This window comes from Canis lupus, chromosome 3 (assembly GCF_048164855.1).
Source record: "Canis lupus baileyi chromosome 3, mCanLup2.hap1, whole genome shotgun sequence".
Taxonomy (NCBI): Eukaryota; Metazoa; Chordata; class Mammalia; order Carnivora; family Canidae; genus Canis; species Canis lupus.
The window spans coordinates 22,757,578-22,776,657 of record NC_132840.1 but is presented as its reverse complement, the minus strand read 5'-3'; the positions used below and the strand labels follow the sequence as shown (position 1 = coordinate 22,776,657).

The following is a 19,080-nucleotide window of genomic DNA, read 5'->3' as shown; positions in this document are numbered from 1 at the left end:
TCTGGAGTTTGAACCACAATCTTAAAACAGATTCCTCTAAATAATAATGATCTTACCTGATACTTAACAGGTGATGAAATAAAGCCCCAGAGAACTGAATTTACTCACCCCAGGTCCAGGGGCGGGGGCTGTACAAAGTCAAGAGCACCAGTCAAATACCCTGCAACTAACTCAGCTGCCCTTGTGTTATGCTGTGTTCACATACAAGGGTGCACGCGCTGCCCCCAACACACACACTCAATTAGGCTCAGAAGCAAAGTCTCCTGTGACAGCAGGTCTCAGTGGTAATAATTCACAGCTCTGTGTCAAGGCGGCTCAGTGGTGAGGCTTTCGAGTATTGCACGAAACTGAGCTTTATTACAGAAAGAGAAGCCCGTACACAACACTTTGTCCTCAGCATTCCTCCTGGTTCTGAAATAAGACATCAGAAGTGGACCCAAACTGAGCAGTACCGCAGGGAGGGCGCCGAGAAGATGGGCAGGTGGGTGATGAAAGTGGAGCTGCACCCATTTCCAGTAGCCTGAGCTTTCCCAGGGTCACAGGGGAACCTGAGCAGCGTCTGCAGATCAGCCCACGGGACCATGTACTCACTGGCTCCCAGATCCTGACAGTTGTGCTGCTGTTACGAAGGAGAACCCCTTGTTCAAGAAGCATACAGGGTAGTGTTCAGTGGTGGAGGTGGATCTTGTCTGCGGTTTTCTGTGCGTGTGTCTCTGTGTGGCGTGGAGGGCGGGTCCAGCAAGCAAGGTAAAGATTCACTCACATGTGGGGAACCTAGGTGGAGGGATCTTGAGAATTTTTGTGCTCCTCTTCCATAAGTCTGAAGCCACATCCGAAGCCAAGCGTATGTGCTCTCAGGGCCACCTGTGGAGAAAAGAGACCACAAACTCAGGAAGGGCATTGAAGTGGGAAGGGTCTGTGGCCCACCTCCCAGCTTAGACCAGAGCCCTTGGGTCCAGGAGAACACTTGCAGCACCATCCCCACAACATGGGCCACCGTGGAGGCTCCCCTAGACCCACGCGCAAGAAGGGTCCTGTTCCAAAGTGTCAGAGGCACCCCCCCACCACGTCAACATTGGGAGTGGCCAGGGCCCAGAACGGCTGGAATGCCTTGCACCTGTTGATCAATGGGAGAACATGTCAATGTGAAGCATGTGTCACGTCTGATGACATGACACATGCAGGGACATAGGATGCACACTCAAGAGTACAAAAGGTCCCATAGTTGATTTTTAAATCAAGATTTCCTGTGTCATGAGTGAAATCATCCTCAAGGGTAGCCCCCCCCACCGCCATTTCACATGAAACACGTGACATGACGCAGCTGTAGCTCACTGCCTGTGAGATACACCAACATCAGTTTGAGGGTAACCTGGGTAACCACGAGCACAGCCCGCTTGCACTGAGCATGTCCTCAGGGCTGGGTTCTGCGCTGAGTGCTATTATCTCCCTGCAGAGGGGGACCCCCGGGGCCCGGGAAGCACCCCAGACCCTCCAGCTTACTCTCGGGTACACAGCAAAACCAGGAGAGAAGTGTTCTTTGACTCTAGAGGCTGGAGCCTCAACATGATGTAGTATCACTGCCTCAGCGTCTCACGCTGCTCACACCATTAGTTCATGTCTCCACTGCACTTGGCACTGAGGGCAATCCAGTTAGAGCAGCTTCAGATCCCTTTGTTCCGTCACCCCGAGGCCCCGTGATGGGCTGGGTATCTGGACATTCCAGACCTACCACTCACAAAGCCATCTTAGCTGCATGGAGCTGCCAGGAGCCAGAATGACGGCTTGTCAGTCTGCCCCGTTTGCCCAAAGCCAGAGAAGCAAGACCTGGGGGGGCGGGGTGCAGGAGGCGGGGGACCTTTGCCTTTGCCAACACAGCCACTCAAAATACACGGCGGCTGGCACATCAGACTCAAGCACAGCGCTTTAGAGAAGGGGGCAACTTGAACCCACCTGTTGGCCAGAAGATCGTCAAGTTCACGGGGTTATCAGTATTGCCATTTTTCTGTTGAGCTTCACTCTTGCAGGTTTAAGAAATAAAAATGCTGGTTCCGGTATGCTTGAGAACCAAAGAAAGGGCACAGTGCTTTTCCACAGTGTCAAACGCCAGCACCCTCTGTCCCGTGAGCACAGCCTGCTGAGCAAGGAGCCCAGCCCTCCAAGCCTGGAACCACGCCCTGCCTCCCTGCCTCGTCCTGGCCACACGCGGGCCCATCCTCCCAGACCCAGGCCAAGGCCATTTCCTCCCTGCAGCTCCATCACTCGTGCAGACAGAGCTGTCCGTGGTGACCACGGTGCCGGGGGAGCAACGCGTTGTAGGATTTTCCTGCATGGAGCCTGCTTCTCCCTCTGCCTATGTCTCTGCTTCTCTCTCTGTCTCTCATGAATAAATAAATAAAAATCTTTAAAGAAAAAAAAAAACTGCTCCCAACCTCCTGCACCCCCAGCTGCTCAATGACCTGGGGGGTGATTTAAACTACTGCTTCTCCCAGGACAACCTGTATATGCATCACCTGGGGGTCTGGCTGCCACACAGGTTCCGAGTCAGGGAGGCTCTGCATGTCTAATGGTGGCTCCTGGGGGGGGTCTGAGGACCACGTGTCAGGGAACACGATGTTACAGCAAATGAAGAAAGAGAAGTTAAGTGAGAGGCCAGCATAGTCTAACGGTAAAAGTCATCTATCTGCCCCCTCAGCTCTTCACAAGCTGGGGGTGGTGGAGCGCCGGTCAGGGTTCCCCTCACAGTCCACCTGCTAACCGTCTCTCCCTCTAGGATTCCGCTCGCGTCATGCTCTAGCCCACCTGCGGTCCGGCTCTCCAGGTCACCCTTCCGTCTTTTTTCTCCTTCCTGTCTTCCGGGGAGCAGATCCCACTGTGCTCTGGGCCCTGGCTGAGGTTGGCCAGTGGGGACACTAGTGAGACTTCGAGAGGGCGCACATGATACACTTGTCTTCCGGACTGCCAGCACCTGGGAGAGCCCAAGGGGTGTGAGCAGTTGCTGTTACTGTAACTCTTTGTTCCTTTTATTTTAGTTTGCTTCTTTTTAATTGTATTTTGCTTCTTATTTTTATGAGACCTAGTAAGCTCTGGCTCAGGTGCCTCCTCCACAAAGCCATCCTGGATTACCTGAACCCTCATTCACATCCTGCTCCTTTAAACTCACTCGACAAATAACTTAGCTCCTTATTATGAATCATCTTCTCTCTTGCTGTCCAGTTGTTCCTGAGGGTCAGTCTGGAAAGGCCAGTTCCCTCTCTGGGACTGGACGCCTCCTGTCGTCCCACCGTGCCTGGCACCGCCCTGACCCCACTGTGCCCACGCGTAGATTTTTCCTCTGGCAGGGCAGGCGACAAGACACATCCGCAATGGACAATGCAGTGAAATAATCAGAGCATGATCTGTCCTTCTGAGTGTGTTCTCTCTCTCCGTAATTAGCGAGTATTTGGGGAAATGCCTAAAAACAACATAACATTTTTAAGAATCAACTTTTCAGAACAGCTTTACTGAGATAAAATGTACATCCCATACAATTCACCCACTTGAGGTGTACAGTTCCGTGGCTTTTAGTGGGCTCGCCGAGGTGGGCAGCCATCAGCACAACTAACTTCAGGACGTTTCCCTCACTGACTAGCGGCCATCCTTACCTCGCTCTTTACTCCTGAGTGTATAGACTGAAGCCACAAAGCAGGAAAAGGACAGCACCGATGTAAATACCTGAAGACACGTTCCTGTTTGCATTGCCTGCGATTCCGATCACGTTGCTCCCGGGCTGTGTTTCAGGAGAACTGAGTTTGGATGTCGGGAAAACGCACCTGGCCCTTGCAGCACATTGGGGTCCACCTGCCTCCTTGCACACCTGGGTTCCGAAGCCTCATCCTTCCACTAGAGGGCATCACAGGTGCGGCGGCTCCATCCTGGAGTCCCAGGTGTTCCCACCTCCCCCCTTGCTGGGGTAAGAGCTGGTTCCTGCCTTCCTGCCGTCTTGGCTTCTGCCTCCTGTGTTGTAATCCAGCCCCGGGAAGGGAACTTTCTGAGCTAGTTGCAGAATTGACTGATTCAAAAGGTGAGGTATAAAGAAAACACCGTCCGCAGGTGGTGGTTGGTGACAATCATAATGCTGCCATTTATTGAATATTTGCAGTGTGCCTGGCACAACACTAAGAACATTACACGCGTATCTGGTTTAATCCCCTCAACAGCCTTCTGAGATGGGCCTTCTTACGTTGCCCAGTTTGCTGATAAGGAAGCTGAGAGAAGGAGATTTAATAACTTGCCCTGAGGATCTTTCTTGATCTTAGGACCAATAAAATGATCTGTTTGGATGGAGGGAGAGGCCAGTCTGAACGGAGTGAACTCCTGCTGTCCTCAAAGCTGTAGACCTTGAGAACTCTGACTTCTGCAAAACCGGAATCATAGGACGTCCCTCACGGAAAAACACTGCACCCTTTTAAACCAAACACACAAGGGAGGTGTGCATGTGGGGGAATGGAAAGAGCCTATTCTTGATATAAATCTGAAATGCCTGACAACGTGTGCCATGAAATAAGAGCTCCAGATCTCAGGAGATATGTTCCCGATGGGCCTTGGTGAACAAGACCCGGGACATGGCCAAGTCCTTATGTTCCAGCCTGACTGTACCCACCTGGGAATCCCACCTCTCCTCAGGTTTTCTGTCTGCCGCATGAGGCCCAGAAGCAGCCCACAGTGCTTCCTCTCTGGCCCTGGCCCCTTCGCAATGGAATTCACATTATAAATTTTGAAGCTGTGGATATGATCCGTGGCAGCACCCCGTGGGGCCCCATTGCCTACGGGGCAGCAGGCAAGACTGCAGATGCAGAAGGGAAGGGGAAGGGAAGCCTCTTCTCACCTCATTTTCATGGCGGAGCTTCACGCTGAGCTGCAAAGCCTCTGCTGGGGCCGGGGTCTTGAGCTAAGCCCATACCCTCGGAGCAGTCCCTGAGCTTGCCTTCACTCTCCTTTATCCTTGGCGCCTCTGGCCTTCACTGTGTCCCTCCCCTCAGGTGTCCCCATCACCTGTGGAGTCTCAGCACTTTCCCAGATGGAGGATCCATTGGGAGGAGGCTCTAGTTTTAGATGTAGGGACTCAGGGGAGAGACCCCCAGAAGGAAGTGCCACCTGGGCCAGACCTGAACGGCAGGAAGAAGGCAGCAATGCAGAGTTCTGGAAGGAGAGCATTCCATGCCCCAGCAGTGGGGTACGGAGGTGCTCAGGTGAGATGTTGTCCTGGGATCACCACCTCGTGCCCCGGGGCAAGGCGTGCTGCACCCACTTCCCAGCTTGAGTGGAAGGATGGCAGGGCACTCTCTGCCCCTGAGGCCAGCGACTCACTCTGAAGGAGAGGTAGTGGCCAGGCTGCACCTGGAGGTAATTCTCCTTGGTGCTGATTGGCAGAGGGGTGGTCGGGGGAAGACAGAGAAACACTTCAAAGCTTCAAAATCGCGCCAAGCCTGGACAAACGCTCCCAGCAGCCTCCCTGCTCACTGCGTCATGCTACTGGAGCACGGGCACCGAGGGGCGTGCCTCCTGCCCTCCAGGAAGGGCCCTCTCATTTCCCTTGCAAATAATTTTTTTTACCGTCTTGACAAAACAGCTCTCTCTTGTGAGGTTTCCAAAGTTAGCAAACATGGAGCTGCAAACAGCAAAGAGCTCAACTGGTGTGCAGTGTGCATTTCACATTCCCTCTGCTTCCATCTTCCTGCCCTGCGGAAAGAGGATGTCGCAGGGAAGGGGGTCTTGCTAAGTTGTAGCAGGTTCCTTTGTCCCCTTGGCCTGGGTCTCTGGGAAGGTGGTTGGTGAGGGCCCAGAGTCTTCTGGCCCACCTTGCCCCGGGGAAGAGTTTGCGGACTACCTCCCTGGCCATTTTCACCACTGCCACTGCTCTCAGGGATTCACCAACCCCCATTGTCAGCAGTGTGTTCGGGGAGGGTTTTCTCCCCTGAGCCTCTCCTGCCATGGCCCCGGGCGAGCCAGGCATGGTGATGTGACAGCTTGGAGCTGGCCAGATCATTAGCTACTTCCGTGCATGATCAATCTGTCAGCAGCAGTGAGGGGCTGTGCGCCCGGACGCTTTCCTCCATCGGCCTTTGATGGGTGACCTTATCAAGGAGGGGTGGCCAGGGAGGAGCCTGCCCTTCTCTGCTCAGCCTCAGACTGTGGAGAGCAGGAAACAGGAGTCCAGCGCAGATATCAAAGGCCAGAGGTTCTCTGCATCACGGAGAGAAGCAAGGCCCACCCTTGCCACTGAGTGTGTCCCTGGGGCTGGGGCAGCGGAGGGTCTCCTGGTTAAAGCAAAGAACCTGAAGGGGATTCTCCAGGCAGAAAGGAGATCACAGCTGACAGCATGTTCCTCTGGAGCTGGGAGAGGCATGTCCCATTATTTCTCATCTGAGCCCCACTCTCGGGCTCCTTGCTCAGCACTTCTCTCCTCATCCCTTCTGAATGAATTGCAATTCCACCACTTTGAAACACCCCCACTTCCAGCTGGTTCTATCCAGGCTGTGTCCTCTGCCCAGAATATTCTTCTCTAGCTAGCCTTCTATTCCTCCCTGACTTTACATGAACCTCACTAACCCACTCCCCAACCACCCCCCCCCAAAAAAAAAGCTCTGTCCCTGATTTTCTCCTCCCAGCACTTCCCTATAAGTAGTTCACACTAGATTGTCATTTGTCTCTCTGTCTCTTGCACTGGATTGCAAGGTGATGCTTCACATGGAAGCTGCCCCTCTTGCCTGGGTCCCAGACTGAATGTGCGCAGAGCCATAGCCGCATCCAGGTGGACTTGTAGCATGGACAAAACACGAATCTTTGTCATGTAAAGTACCAGGATTCTGGGATTATTTGTCACTGCAACTAAGCAAGCTCTAAGTTTCAATTACCAACCACTCTGTGTAACACAGTGCACAGGAAGTGATGGCTGAGTGCTGAGCAGATGACCCAGGGCGTAGGTGTTAGTAGTGTCATTACAGCAGCTTAAGATGGGAAATTCTGCCTAAAGATGGGAAAGTAGAAGAAAACGAAGCCTCCCAGAACCAACTTAGGTGACATTTCCTCCACGTCACATTCCAGCGTCTTCCCCATCCATCATTCAACTATTCATCGAGTGCCATGATTCATTCCCTCACTGAGCATCCATGTCAGTGTCCAGCACCACTCCAAGCAAAGGAGATCCATCAGTGTAACAGTTGGCTAATGCTGCATAACAAGCCACCCCAAAATTCAGTGACTTTACACAGACATTTCTTTAGTTCATAGTTCTGGAGTGGGCTGGATGATTTCGGCTCTGCTTGCTCCTGTTTCTGTGCCCAGCTGGAAGCTGGATGACACAGAATCCTTTCATTCACATGCTCCTGAGGCCAGGCTGTTGACTGGGCTGTCTCAGTTCTCCTTTGGCCCTTCCTGTCCAGCAGGCTGGCCCAGGCTTGTCCACACGGAGTCCTCAGTGTCCCAAGAGCAACAAGTGGTAGGACCCCAGGGAAGAGCATTCACATCTTGTCGATAACGTCCTAGTGGCCAAAGCAAGGTACACGGCCAAGCTCAGGTTCAAGGGTGGAGAAAGAGCCCATGGTCTCTGTGGGAAGGAAGATTTAGTGACCATTTATCCGATGCAATGGGGAGAACAGACAACAAGCACCAGGATGGGTATGGAGGAGGGGACGATGACTTCAAATGGAGGGACCAGGGAAGATTTCAGAGGAGAGGTTATGCTTGAGCCCAACCCTGAAACGTGAGCCACAGTTCACCTGGGAAGGTCAACTTCATACATATTATTTGAGCAACCAATGTGGGGGAACACAGGAAACCAGAGCAGGGACCACCTGGTCATCAGGGCACTGGGCTGCCAGATGGCAGCCCTGTGATGGAGGAGGGGATGAAAAATAGGAAAGAGTAACGTAAGGACAAGAAGGAAATTTAACACGAGACCATGTGCGACAGCCACTAAGAACACAGAACTGTCCAGCTGGGTGGCCTTAGCCGCATTGCTTAACCTCTCTGTGCAGCAAACTCTTCAGTGGGGACAATGATCATCATCTCACAGGGTTTTCATTTTTTGGACTAAAAACCAACAATATGAAAAGTTCCTATAGTTTATGCAGATGTGCTGGGGTGCCGGGGCCGTGTTTAGGCCGTGAAAGGCTGTTTTGGGGTTTTCCTGTAAAACTGTTGTTTACTTGAATATGGGGAGCTGTGTCCTAACCTGACTGTCTTTAGCAGGAAGCAGAACATCCAGTAAGGGAATAACCCAAAAGGCAACATCTCCATCCGACCAAGCCTTTTGCTCACGACTGACCCGGGAGGTATGGTTGTTGAGGACCATCACGCATTCAGAGAGGAGACCCCTCCTGTGGGCACGGCGCGGGCATGGCGCGGGCTTTTGGGAGCAGTCACGGGGGAGCCGACCTTCTCCTTCTTGGTTCCAGCCCCTGCTGGCATGGCCCTAGGAGCACAGCGCAGTGGGAGCAAAGGGAGTTTATTTAAAGAACTCGAAAGGTTAAACCACTCCGTGTTCTGCAGAGTTGAATGGGAGGCGCTTTTAAGCAGCTTGGCCAAGGTCAACCTGGGCTGTGTGGGTCTCACAGCTCATCCGACACCCTGGTGTCTCTCGATTCCAGAATATACAGCAAAGTGCTGGATAGTGAGGCAAAACCAGGAGCCAATAGCTTTGGAGGCCGGTTCTATGCCGCCCGTTCTCTGCATCCTCCATATACAGCTGGTGACTTCCCGCAACTGCAGGAGCTATTATCCCTCACTTGTGGTGGAGAAACTGAGGCACAGAAGGCCGGGCAAAGCCACCTGCCTGAGGTCCAGCAGTGTATGAGGCTGAGCTGGGGTTTGAAGCCACCACCTCACCCTCCATGGATGGGTCCTCATCTGTGTCTCTGGTGAGACCTCGGACCTTGCTCTGCTCCTCTGTGTCCACCCACCTCTGGGCTTCAGACGGGTCCCCTCTGTCACCATAGACTCACAGCTTAGAAATGGACGCTGACCTTCGCAATGGGAACACTCATCTTACCCATGACCCTGAGGTCAGATAGTTGATGAGCTTCGCCAGAGGCCCCCAGCCAGGGCTCGCTGCGTCACTCCTGGCTGTGACCCCAGAATGCTACCTGGAGCCTGCTACACACACAGATGCACCGCCACCACACCTCTGCTGAATCAGAATCACCGAGCTAAGGCATGGCCTCTTGGGTGACACCGTATATTTCTGTCGCCTGTTTCTGTGTCAGGTTGCCCACTTTCTCCCTGAACAAGCAGACCAAGCAGCACATGCTGGCTTTGGACATCGTGGGTGGCTTACTTGGTTGGTCGCCTGGCATCTACTGGGCTCTGCTGGCAGAGGGCCAGAGCTCTGCATTGGCATGGGAACGGTGGGGTGTCCAGACTCAGAGGGACGTGGATGAACAACACCAAGGCCGTGCAGGTCTAGGTTCACCCGCAACAGGGTGGATTCTGGACTCTGGTGCCTCAGGATGCCCGTAGCTGCTCTCTGTTACTGTCTATCCTAGAGGGGAGGTGAGAGGGTTCATGGGACTCATGGGTTATCCCCACTTTCCAGCCTTGGTGGAAGGGATGGGATGCCAGCACATCTGTGTCCTCTGCTCTCAGAAACCCTGCTTCCCAACACAGGTTAGACCACCCCTTTGCCAAGACAAAATGCACAAGCTGCCCCCAAAGCCAGCTCTGATAAAGCACTTGAGGGAAAGCCCATTAAGAAGTTCACTGGGCCTCCCCCACTTCTATCCACCTCCTGCATCCTCATGGCTGGTCCCCTGGTCTCACCGCCTCACTGTGCCCCAGTCGTCCCAACAGCGACTGACAGGCCTCCCTGTCCTGCCCCATCCACACTCCAAGGATCTCAGCCTGAGACATGACCCTGAGTTACAAAACCCATGGTGTCTTCTTCAAACCATGCAAGAGCTTATCCTGGGCTCTGGAGAAGCCCCAGACCAGGGGGCCTGGGGTGGCTGCTCAGGCTCACTTCCCACCTGCCCCTTGTACTCTGTGCTCCTGCCACAGGAGGGGACTGCGTCCCTCCTGCACCCACTCCATGTCCCATCCAGCCTCTGCTGGACTCCTTGCTTGACCCCAACCCCTAGGACCAATGACAAGTGTGACATGTGCCTTTTCCTGACATGCCCTCCATGCTGTGTGCTTCCCTCTGCCCTGTGATGACCCCATCCCCTGGGCCATGGCCCCACAAGGCGGGATTGTGGGTTTCCCTGATGCCCCAGTGCCCAGGGCTCATCCACCCAGGCACCCTGAATATTCCTACCTCAGTGGTTGAAGGCAGTAGGAGCAAGGGCGCCTCCCCGCAAGGCAGGATTGCTCTCTTGGAGGAACATGTGCACCTGAGGGGCTTTTAGAGTGTGTTTCCAAAGCTACATTTTTTAAAACGAAGATACCAGCAAATGGTAGGACTCCTGGCTTCCTTTGCCATGTGCAGAGAAGGCATCGAGTCTGCTTGGCCCTGGGCACTTTCAGGGAGGTCGGGCTTTCTTTTTCTCAGTTGGAGTAAGAGTGACCGTGGGGCTGGGATTTCAATTCTCTGAGTTCATTCTTTCTCAGGGGAATGAGTCGACCTTCCTCCCTCCCTCCTGTTTGTGGCTCTGCTGCTCCTGCTGCAGGGAATCCCGCTGCTGGGGACGAGTGTGCCCTCCTCGCTCTGGGTGCTCTCTGCTTTCCTGGGACGTAGCTGGGAGACAGTTGCCATCCCTGTAAAACCCCACTGCTCGGGTGGCTCCCCGCCTGTGCCCTTTTCACACGCCGCCACCGAGGCTGGAACATGAGAAGTCATAATCACCCGCTCCAGCCGCATTGTTTGCGCCCTGCTGTCCTGGGCTCCGTCCCTGTGTCGCGCCTTTGAAGTGTCGCTAAGCCTCTAGTAGCTTTCAGATGACACTTCAGTTACACCTCTTTGCATTCTTATCACCGCCAGTGGTCTTTGAGTTGACACATTGGCAGCCCGGAGGCCTCTCCAGAGGAGCATGTCCCCTGGGTGACCTTTTGGCTTCAGAAGACAGCACCTGGGCCTGCAGATGGATGGGATCCACAGCGGGGCCTCCCCCGTGCTGCGGGCAGCCGGCCCAGCGCCCACGGCTCCTTTCCTTGCCGCTCAGAGACTCTGGGCTGGCTTTTCTTCTTCAATTGTGATAAAACATACATAACGTGAAATTTACCTTTAAACCATTTTTTAATGTATTTATTCATGAGGGACAGAGAAAGGCAGAGACATAGGTGGAGGGAGAAACAGGCTCCCTACAGGGATCCTGATGTGGGACTCGATCCCTGGACCCAGGATTACGCCCTGAGCCAAAGGCTCAACCACTGAGCCACCCAGGCGTCCCCATTTTAACCATTATTAAGTGTACAGTTCTGTGGGCCTAACTACATTCACGTGTTAGCATCCCCACCATCCACTTCATCTTCCCGCACACGAACTCCATCCCCCTGAATGCCAGCTCCCCTTCCGTCTCCCCAGCCCCCTGTGCCCACCACCTCCTTCCCGTCCCCCCGGGTCTGACTGCTCTCAGCTCTCCCCACATAAATAGAATCACAGTATTTGTGTTTTTGCAACTGGCATCAGCGTTCTGTCCTCCAGGTCCATCCATGTTGCAGCAGGTGTCAGGATTTCCTCCCTTGTGACAGCTGAGTAGTAGTCCCCGTGTGGCTGGACCACATTGTGTGTATCTGTTCCTCTGTGGATGGACCCTTGGGCTGCTTCGGCCTTTTTGGATATTGTGAATAGTACTGCTGGGAAACACGGGCATAGAGATGTCTGTTTAAGTTCCTGCTTTCCAGTTTTTTGACCCAGAAGTGGGATTGCTGGGCCATATGGCATACTGAAGAGCTGCCTGCCCATTTTCCAGAGCAGCTGCACCGTCTTGCATCCCCACTGGTAGTGCCCGGGGGCTCGTGCTTCTCCCCAGCCTGGCCAACACTTGTTACTACTTCCCACCTTGATAACAGCCATCATCCTGATGGGTGTGCCGTGGGATCACATTTTGGTTTTGGGTCAGAACCTGCCAGTTGTCTTCTCCTAAAACATCAATTTTTAAAAAATATTTTATTTATTTATTCATGAGAGACACAGAGAGAGGCAGAGATACAGGCAGAGAGAGAAGCAGGCCCCATGCAGGGAGCCCGATGTGGGACTCGATCCCGGGACCCCAGGATCACACCCTGGGCTGAAGGCAGGCACTAAACTGCTGAGCCACCCAGGGATCCCCCTAAAACACCATTTTAGAGTAATTTTCCCTCTCATCTCTCCTTACATATCAACGAGACAGTTTAAGAAAGATGTAGTCCTGCCTTTTAAGTCAGAAGCTGTGTGTTGTGATAAAAATGGGAATCTGGGCTTCCCCGGGAAACCATGTGGGTGCTCACTCAGCGTGAAGCAGAGCATGTGTGATGCTGCTGCTGAATGCTACCACTTGTGACACAGAGACACAGAAGACACAGCCTCCCTGTTCTACAGCTGAGGAAACCGCGTCTTACACGGGAAACCTTCAAATCCGTGCTGACCTTCAGTGCCCCCCCCCCCCAAGAAGGCACATCTTTCCCTACTGCATCCAAAATGTTCTGCCACTGACATTCCAGAAAAGTGGCCCATGGAACAGGTCCCTGAGGCCACAGAGGGACTTCTGGTCTCTCTCCTGCCCTCCCATCGGGATACAGCGCAGAACTTACCAACGTGGGCGGAGTGCGCCAGCGGGAAGTGGGGCAGGACAGGGTGGGATTTGCAAGGGCTTCTGCAGAGATGGGAACCAAGCCAGTTTTGTTGAGATGAGTCAGGGGCATGAGGAGAAGTGATCTTGTTCAGAGGAGGCTTCAATCCCATCCCTTCTCTGCTCCAGCCCTCCCATGCTCCCATCTCACCCTGAGTAGAGGTGGAAGCCCTGGCCAGGTCCCATGCCATCCACCGCCTGCCTGTCCTTCCCCTCTGACCTCAATTCCTGGCTCTGCCCCTCACTCACTTTGTTCTGGCCTGAATGTGTCCTCATCGCTATGCCCCATCTCTGTGCCTTCGTGCTGGCTGTTCCCTCCTCCTGGAACACTTACCCAGACACCTACTCATCCAGGCTCAGGTCTTCACTCAAGTGTCACCTCTCTGACCTCTCTTAATATTGCAGCCCCACCCCCAGGGCCCTCCCCCAGCTATCTTTTCCTCTGTGACACACACCACCATCTAGCTTACTGTACACTTATTTATTTCTTTGAGGGTCTGCCTCTACTCCCAGTGCGAGTTCCACACGGGTAGGCATCTCCATGTTTGCCTCATTCTCTGCTATATCCCTAGCACTTCCAATAGTGACTGGCCCAGAGTAGATGCCCAATAAATATTTGATGCATGAATTCTAGGCAAAAGGAATAGCACAGACACAGAAATGTGAACCATTTTGGTGTATTCAGGGAACAATGCAGGTCATTAGGCTGAGATCAATGATTAGGGTTACCCCATACAGTTGTTGAGGCTGTGTACTACACAAGGATCCCAAACTCAAGAGGCCACCGGGATGAATTCCAGGATACCCAAGCTTATCAGGATACACAGATACAAAGCTGCCTGAGAAGGGATGACTTTCTAATGGATACAAGCATTTTGTGGGCAACTGGTTGCCTTGAGTAAGGGGATGGGCATGAGAAAATGAAGCAAGGTAGACAGAAGAGATGATGAGTCGTAAAGGGCTTCATCCTGACCACAAAGAGGAGGCTGCGGCAGATGCTAACAATGCCTGTATGGCATCTGTTCTGCCCCCCACCCCGATTTCAGGGCCCCTGGCATGTGCCAACACCCCACATCTCCCTGCCTTGCTTTCTCCAATGCAGAGAATTGCCCCCAGCTGCCCAGAAGTGCAGGGTCATTAACATCCCAGGGGCAACCTTCAACCAAGAGGGCAGGGAGCAGTGGACACATGCCAGGCTCCCCGGACCATCTGGAGTTGCCCCAACAGTAACTGCCCATGAATGCACTTTACTGAGTTTCTCTTCCCTCATCTCACCCGCCCTGATCCCTCACTCCTGCGTCCTGGCACCTTCTTCCAAACAAACCACCCTATACCAAGTCTTTGCTTCAGGCTCTGCTTTTGGGAAACCCAAACCAGGACAGAGCCATTAAAGATTATTTCACAGATGAGCAACATCATCAGTTTTTTCACCTGTAAAGATTACCAGGGGCGCTTGACCGAGGGTGGGTTGTGTGTTGGTGCCAGATTGGGGGTGAAGGATGATTTTGGGGGCTCTAGCAATGGTGAATGCCTCGACTCATTCATGGCATGGCAGTTGGGGTGGATACATAGAAAGAATGGGAGACACACTTAGTAGGCAGGAAATACAGAACCTGGTGTGTGATAACTGGGAAAGGGAGGAGACTTCGATGACTGCCATACTTCTGACCTGTTTCATCTTTCCAGTTTGTCTGTTTATCCCCTTACTGTGCTGAAATATGCTTCATTTCAGCATGTAAAATAATTAAGGGCAACTGTGACAAACCCTTGGTGCCAGGCAGGGTTCCCGGAAGATATGTGTGACACATCAAATGCGGTCATTGAGGAGAATTTAATAGAAGGCTGTGCCTGGACTAAAAGAAGCTGACAAGGGAGATGCACCCCCAGGCTAGCAATGGAGGGGAGCCATCATCTCCAGGGCCAGAGGACAGAGCTGGATCTGCAGGACAGGGCTAACAAGCATGTCCCTTTAGTCAGGGCATAAACTCCATCCAAGGGAGTACTGCAGGAAGAAGTCCAGGGGAATAAACACTCCACTTGACTTCTGGTCCCCTACCAGTGCCCAGCTGATTAAACTCAACTGGAAGCCAGGGAGCAAGAGTCTTGCTGCCTTTTAGGGCACAGGGCAGTGCACCTGGCGGGCAAATGAAGACATCTAGCATATTCGTAGAAAGAACTCATGGATAGATGAATGAGGGATGCAATTACCTCCATGAATTGAATCCAGATCTCCTGCTTGAACAGCTCCCGTGGCCTGCCATGGAATCTGGTATGCCTCATCATGACCTGCTCGAAGCCTGACAGGGTCTGACCCCTGCCCATCCCTCTCTGCTCTCCCCCACCTGCCCCCACTCTCTGGGCATGAAACAACCTTCCCCTGCTTCTCCTTACTCTTGATATCCCATTTCCTCAATCGATGGGGCATTTCAAAGTTTTATAGACCAAGACTGTTTTTAAGGACAATACACAGAACAGGACACTACTGGTGAAGGCAGGGGTGGTGGGGGGGGCGGGTAGGCACATCCTCTCACACAGGTGGTGGGATTCTAAGCCACCCCCACCTTTCTTAAGAGCAGCACACATTAAGATGCAAAGTGTCCAGTGCTTTTATAAAATAAGTCTTGTAGGAATCTAATCCAAGTAAATATTCAGACTAGATTGAAAAGAAGTGTATGCAAAGATGTTTATGAAATGCCGTCAAGAACAGCACAATTAAATACATGAAGCAAATAAATAACAAACTTGATGTCTGTATGTTCATTAGTAGACACCAGGTTTTAAAGTTGATGGTCCATCCCCATATGGTGAAATATTACAGCATTAACTTTAGATGCATTGAAAAGGAAAATGAGTATAATGTAATGCACCACAGAAAAGCAGGGTAGAAAACAGAGGGATTCCACTTTTGGAGAGAGATATATATAGCTTGAGGTGGAAGACATATATATATATATATGCAGATAGATAAATTATGTCTTCTTTGTCTACGTATGTTCCTCCCTATGCGTCTTCTACTTCCAGCCACAATCACGGCCTTGGCTGATGAGTACCTGCCATCCCCTTCTGTGTAGCCCTGGTCTGAACTGGAAAAATTCTGCTAGCCAAGAGGAATCTTTATTTAGTGGTGTTGTCAAAGTGGCCTTCAATAGCACATTCATTCTGCACTCTTGAATTCAGCCAGGAAAGAGAAGGGGGTGGTGAGGGAGAGAAGAAAAAGAAAAAGCCAAGTGTTTGTGTAAGCGTTTTTGGAGACTCTGAGCTCAATAAGGCAGGTGTGCTGTGTGGGCTGCTTCAAGACCACAGGAGCAAAGAAGCAGTTAGAACACTAATTAAAATGTGCCAAATAGCTAAAGCTCCGTCAGATCCAGCTGCAGAAATCCAGAGGTCAAAGTGCTTAAGGATGCATAAAATGCGGATTTTTCCATAATTATTTAAATATGTGTTAATGAGTGCTACAACACAGTCAGAGTATGTCCATTAAAGGATTAAAAATAAAGGGAAATTGAGAAGGAATAGCTTCAGCAGTAGGAAAAGTGCTCATCTGGGGGTCAAAACCCGCCCCCCCCCACCCAGTCTCTGCTCTGGCTCTAGACCCACCCCTTAGAGTAAGTCATGCAAGCTTCCTGGGGCTCCATCTTCTCATCTGAAAAGGAGCAGTAGAGCAGGGGAGGTGGACCCCTGCTCCAAACCCCCTTCATCATCAGAATCTGCCAATCTCCTGTATTCAATGAGATCGGACAATAAAACTGGTCCAAGGAAAAGGAGCTTGCAAGAAGACTATGGAACTTTATGTGCTTTCTTAGCAACATAAGCAGAGAAAAGGCACTGTTTATTAAGCAAAGGAGTGAAGACTATAAATGAGCCATTCAGGGAAGACTGGGGTGGAGAGCACGGGGGAGAGGGTTCAAATAGATACGCCATTGGTCGCTGGTCCTCTCGTCAAGCAAGGCACCCAGCAAGGCATCGGCTGCGTAGCTCAGGGTCTCTGGCTATGGAGGGAGCCATTCCACGTTTGCTGGGGGTGGAGGAAACACAGGAATATGACATTCCATCATGTTCTTCCATGAGTGAGGAAAGAAACAAGAAAGAAAGAAAGAAACCCAGTCCAGGACCTCGCTACACACCATGCCATTGACACCTAGCCCTTTATGGGAGCTGCTACTTCCAAAATAAAGAGCGTAGTGATTTCAGGGTATATTTTTGCCTGCGTTTTTGAGGATGTTTTGGTCCTTTCATCTCCTTTGAAGGCGTGTCACCTAATTACGCCTCTTTCATCCACGTTTTCCCCAGCCAGAGCATGCCAGTCCCCTCTACAGAAATTGAGTATATGGCTGAGGGGTTTCCACATTCCAGCCGGTGCAGAGAGCCTGGGTATTTGTGAATACCTGAATAAACTTCTTTAATCCAAAAACAAACTCCTCCTGAAAGAAACGGCCTGAAAAGGCCTTTCATAGTCTGTTTTCCAACTCACCGTTTCACGGTTTCCCTGGATTCCACAGTGCTTCCTGTACTAATGGTCTCTGAATGCATTCCCAGCTGCGGCTTCCTGGTCTACCGAGGTCCCTGGCATCAAAGGGGAAGAAGGAAACAAGTAACACAGCAGATGCTTGCAGGAGCTGCTGTGGCTGCTTGGACTGAAGCCAAAAGGGAATATACGTGGGTGAGCATGTTATGCCCTTCCTACAACTTTTTAAAGACACGCTGCTCCAGGTAATGCTTTAAAAACAAAGTTATAGGGACGCCTGGGTGGCTCAGTGGTTGAGCATCTGCCTTCAGCTCAGGCCGTGATCGAGTCCCACATTGGGTTCCCTGCGAGGAGCCTGCTTCTCCCTCTGTCTATGTCTTTGCCTCTGTGTGTGTGTCTGTGTGTGTGTGTGTGTGTGTGTGTGTCTCATGGATAAATAAATACAATCTTATAAATAAATAAATAAATAAATAAATAAATAAATAAATAAATAAATAAAATGTTATAGTCACACAGTACACATGTGGGATTCATCTGCCAGATTAAAAGCAGATTGCTGGAATTAGCATTGAACATTCATAAATACAGGCCCAGGTACACTAACCTAATAAGTAAATTTGCTTTCAGAAGATTGACAGCTGGAATTGGCAACAAGAGTCTAGACTGTTGAGATTGTCATGGACCCACTAAGAGGGGACAGAACTGATGTCCTGAGACTGGAGCCCTGGCTTGGAGCAGAGCTGCAAGCCTGAGCACCAGGTGGTCACTCACTGGCCCACACATGGCCTCTCCACCTCGGTGGTCCTGGGGGTCAATCTTCTTGTCAGGTGGCCAGCTCCCCACAGAGCAGGAGTCTCCAGAGAACCAGGGGGAGCTGCAGGGCTTGTAAGGACCTAGCTTTGGATGTCACAGGCCACCAGTTCAAGGGGAGAAGACAACAGAGGGCAAGTCAAGCTGTGAAAGGTGGGAGCTCCAGATACGAGAGCAGCCATCTGCCTCAAGGCTCCGAGAAACACAGACACTCTACTGTCCAGACTCAATTTTACTCCAAATGTCCCTTCCTGTTAGAAAAGGAAAAAAAAAAAAATCTCTAGAAAGGTGATGTTTCTTTGTTCAGACTTGTTTTATTTTCTTTAAATATTTTCTTTAAATTCAATTTGCCAACACATAATCTAACACCCAATGCTCATCTCATCATGTGCTCTCCTTAATTCCTGTCATCCAGTCACCCCATCCCCCCACCCCCCTCCCCTTCTGAAACCCTTTGTTTTCCAGAGTCAGGAGTCTCTCATGGTTTGTCTTCCTCTCTAATTTTTCCCCACTAAGTTTCCCCTCCTTCCCTTATGGTCCCTTTCATTATTTCTTGTATTCTCCATATGAGTGAAACCATATGATAATTGTCTTTCTCTGACTGACTTATTTCACTCAGCAAAACACCCTCCAGCTCCATCGACGTCGATGTAAATGGTACGTATTCATCTTTTCTGATGGCTGAGTAATATTCCATCGTATATATAAACCACATCTTCTTTATCCATTCATCTGTCGAAGGACACTGAGGTTCCTTCCACAGTTTGGCTATTGCAGATGTTGCTACCATGAGTATTGGGGTGCAGGTGTCCCATTGTTTCATTACATCTGTATCTTCAGGGTAAATACCCAGTAGTGCAATTGCTGGTTCATAGGGTAGCTCTATTTTTTAACTTCTTGAGGAACCTCCACACTGTTCTCCAGAGTGGCTGCACCAGCTTATATCCCCACCAATAGTATAAGAGGGTTCCCCTTTCTCCACATCCTCACCAACATTTGTTGTTTCCTGTCTTGTTCGTTTTAGCCATCCTCATGGTGTAACGTGGTATCTCATTGTGGTTT

The 19,080-nt window shown here is 51.4% G+C and overlaps 1 long non-coding RNA gene across 2 annotated transcripts; it reads right to left on the bottom strand.

The window, feature by feature from the left end:
• Positions 1–335: 335 nt before the first annotated feature.
• On the bottom strand, positions 336–2,928 carry LOC140624575 (uncharacterized). Of its 2 annotated transcripts, XR_012024054.1 has the most exons (4): positions 2,803–2,928; positions 2,514–2,587; positions 1,954–2,059; positions 336–864 (listed from the first exon to the last, which is right to left on the bottom strand). It is a non-coding gene; the product is annotated as an uncharacterized lncRNA (long non-coding RNA). The 2 variants fall into 2 exon arrangements; XR_012024051.1 differs by lacking the exons at positions 2,514–2,587; positions 2,803–2,928 and having other exon boundaries at positions 1,954–2,137.
• Positions 2,929–19,080: the final 16,152 nt, after the last annotated feature.